Here is a 4,070-nt window from a genome sequence, read left to right as displayed (position 1 = left end):
TGCTGGAGATACACAATTTACCTATTCAGTCCACTTCTGTTGGATATTATAGTTGTTTTCTATTTACACTCTTATAAACTCTATATAGCAAAGAACATCCTTAGTCACATGTTTGAGTAGTTGTATATTCTTTTAGGATAAATTCCAGAAGTCATTTGCTGAGTCAATGTTTCTGAACATTTTCTTTTTTTATACTTTATTTTTGTTGTTGTTGAGAATATACACAACAGAACACACACCAATTCAACAATTTCTACGTGTTCAATTCAGTGACATTGATTACATTCTTCGAGTTGTACAATCATTTTCATCTTCTTTTTCCAAGTTGTACCTCCCCCATTAACATAAACTCACTGTCCCCTAAGTTTCCTATCTAAACTTTCAAGTTGCTACTGTCATCTTGAAAGATATAGATAGATAGATCTTAAAAGAGCATGATGATCAAGGCAGACATTCTTTACTAGTTAAGCTAAACTATTACTTGATTTTAGGAAGACTTCAGGGGATAGTTTTGGTTTAAGGTTTAAAGATCATCTGAGGGCTATAGTTTCAGGGGTTCTTCCACCCTCCATGGCTCCAGAAAGACTGGATTCCATGGGAATTTGAAATTCCGTTCTGCATTTTCCCACTTCTGATCAGGATTCTTCTATAGAATCCTTGATCAAAATATTCAGTAGTGGTAGCCAGGCACCATCTAATTCCTCTGGTCTCATGGCAAAGGGGACGTTGTTCAAGGAGGCAACTAGCCACATATTCCATTTCCTCCTTCTGTTCCTGACTGTACTTCCTCCTCTGTTGCTCCAGGCAAATGGAGACCAGTTTTTGTACTTTGGATTGCTCCTTACAAGCTTTTAAGAACGCAGGCACTATGCAACAAACTAGTAAGTAGAAGCACCAAACGTGATATTAGGCTAATTGACTGGGATGTCCTACGAAACCATGACCCTACACCTCCAAACCAAGGAACCACGAGGCATTTGACTGTACAAAAGCAGTTTCAGCAGCTACTCTTTTTTTTTTTTGTAAATATATCTATCACACAACCTTTGCCAATTCAACTTTTTACAGATGTACAACTTATTGACAGCAATTACATTAATCGGCTGTGCAACCCTACCCTTAATCAATGCAATTTTTCCATCACTTTAATCCAAACCTCAGTACTCCATAAACAACAATCCCGCCTTTTCCCCTCCCTCCCACCTCTGGTAATCACTAATAAAGTTTGGTCTCTATACATTTGCCTGTTCTTGCTTTTTAAATAAGTGAGGTTATATAATATTTGTCCTTTTGTGATTGACTTATTTCATTCAGCATAATGTCTTCAAGCTCCATCCATAGTGTATCATGTATCAAGACTTCATTTCTCTTACTGACTGAGTAGTACTCCATTGTATATATGTACCATTTTGGTTTATTCATCTGTTGATGGACATTTAGGTTATTGATACCTTTTGGCTACCGTGAACAGTGCTCCAGTGAACATTGATGTTTGAGTCTCTGCTTGTAAGTCTTTTGGGAACATACCTAGGAGTGGAATTGCTGGATCATATGGTAGTTCTATTTTTTGGTTTTTGGAACTGCCACACTGTTTTCCACGATGGCTGTACTATTTTACATTCTCACCAGCAATGGGTAAGGGTTCCAATTTCCCTACATTCTTGCCAACATTATTTTCTGTTTGTTTTTTTTTAATCTTAGCCACCCTGCCTATTGCTGTCAAGTCAATTTTGACTCATATCAACCCTATAGAACAGAGTAGAACTGCTCCATAGGGTTTCCTATGCTGAAATTTTTATGGGAGCAGATCACCCAGTCTTTTCTCCTGTGGAGCAGCTGGTGGGTTCAAACCACTCACCTTTTGGTTAGCAGTTGAGAGCTTAACCATTGTACCACCAGGGCTCCTTTCTATGTATATAAGGGAAATTAACCATTTGTCTTTGACTTGAAATGTTTTAAAATTGAAAATCATGCTTTCCACTGGAGAACTGTTCTTTTTCAAATGGCAACAAGGTGGGTCTGCGTGGGTTAAAAATTACTAAAGCCCTTCTGTTAAGTTGTAAACCTGAAACCTAGGTTGCCAGATAGAGTTTAAGTACACTGATAAGAAAAGTCGTCAATCTTTCTGCCTCAGTTTAGGGATAAATAATTTAATACCAAATAGTAATTTAAAAACTGAATTATTATAGCAGAAATGAGGTCAAATCACAGAGCTCGATTTAAAACTTAACTGTAGCTTCATTTAAATTCATCACCCCAACGCCCAGTAAGTTTTCTTTTGTAAAGATGATTCTATTTGAATTGTGTTTTCTGGTCTTAGACTTAGATCTGTGCTAGACCATCCCTGATGTCCCCTGATGTCAGTACCACCCTTCAACCTAGACTAGAGGGGCCCTAGCCCTGGATCTGTACTTTCTAGGGCCTGCAGAACCCAAACCCACCATCAAAATATGTGCCTCTGTCACTCAACTTAACCAGTTACCATTGAGTTGATTCTGACTCATGGTGACCTCACGTGTGTCAGAGTAGAACTGTGCTCCATAGGGTTTTCAATGGCTGATTTTTCAGAAGTAGCTCACCAGACCTTTCTTTGAGTTGCCTCGAACCTCCAACCTTTCATTTAGTAGCAAGCGCGTTGACCATTTGTACCACTGAGGGTCTTACAGCCATTTAAAAGCCATTGCTTTACATATATTATTCAGATTGGGCCTTTGGGGGCAGGGGGACTATGAAGGTATGTTTGTCAAGGCAGAAGGACAGAATATATTTTATTTAATAATTTGTTAGCTGGGTTTATAACTAAATTAGACATATGGCCTTGTGGACCTCCATTTTCAGTCTTGTCCTTGGCCTCACAAATGTTAGGAGCAGGCCTGCCTGAGGCCATTGGTCTCAGCTGGCTGGCCAGATTGAGGGGAAAATTCGTGTGTAGGGTCTTTCCCAGTAACTGCTAAAGATGGGGTTTGAACCTCTAAATCGGAACACTTGGGAGCAGCAGAAAGTAGTGACCAAGTGCATTCAGAGTCAGACAAGCTACATTTCTATCCTACTTTTGCCTCTTGCAAGAGGTATGACTGTGGGCAAATTATTTCACCTCTCTGATTATTAAGTTCCTTACTTGTAAATGGGGATGATATTCACCTCACAGGGTTGTTATAAGAATTAAGTAAGAATGACTGTGAAGTTCTTAGCTCAGTTCCAAGCCCTTAGTAAACATTAGATAAATGGCCTGGTAGTGCAGTGGTTAAAAGCTCAGCTGCTAACTGAAAGGTGAGCGCTTCAAATCTACCAGCTGCTCTACAAGAGAAAGATGTGGCAGTCTGCTTCCGTAAAGACTTACAGCCTTGGAAACCCTATGCGGGCAGTTCTACTCTGTCCTATAGGGTTGCTATGAGTTGGACTCGATAGCAATGGGTTTGGTTTTGGTGATTGTTGTTGTTGATATTATCACTACCCTCCTCTCTGATCTAACCAGCCTACCACCTTGTGAGCTTTTAGAAGGCTGGACACACATTAGTAAATGATTCTCACCGTTCTTCAACTAAATAGGATCCTAGAAACTGCCCATCAGAGACCTGTTCAGAAAGGAGGATCCATGGAGTCAGTCCCCTCCTCTCAGGTCCTAGGGAGTCTCCGTATCCATTCTGGAGCTTCCTTAAGCCCTGGATTACATAGTATACTGGAAAGAGAGAAACAGGATTACGTAGTATCCTGGCAACAGAGAACTCCATGTGGATCTAGAGGCCCTCCAGAGGATTCCCAGTAAGTGAGACTCCAGCTTGGTGGGTGGAGATAGCAGGGTTTTGGAGGACTGAAGAAGTCCTGAGAGGCCACAGTCTGACATCACCAGGTGTCCTCAACTATGCCCGCCCCACGGATTGGGAAGCATTAGGGAGAGAAGGGAAGTCTTCTGTATTCCTTTCTGGACTTGACTTTTTACACCAAAGAGTCCAGCTCATTGCCGTACGCAGATTAGACTCCCACTACTCTGGCCTCAAACTCAAGATTAGGGTGAAAGTCAGAGTGTGGTCACCATGCTCAGGGGTGCAGAGGTGGACCCTACTTGATGA

Source organism: Trichechus manatus, unplaced genomic scaffold (genome assembly GCF_000243295.1).
Source record: "Trichechus manatus latirostris isolate Lorelei unplaced genomic scaffold, TriManLat1.0 scaffold00063, whole genome shotgun sequence".
In the NCBI taxonomy this organism is placed as follows: Eukaryota; Metazoa; Chordata; class Mammalia; order Sirenia; family Trichechidae; genus Trichechus; species Trichechus manatus.
This window is presented reverse-complemented; position numbering follows the sequence as displayed.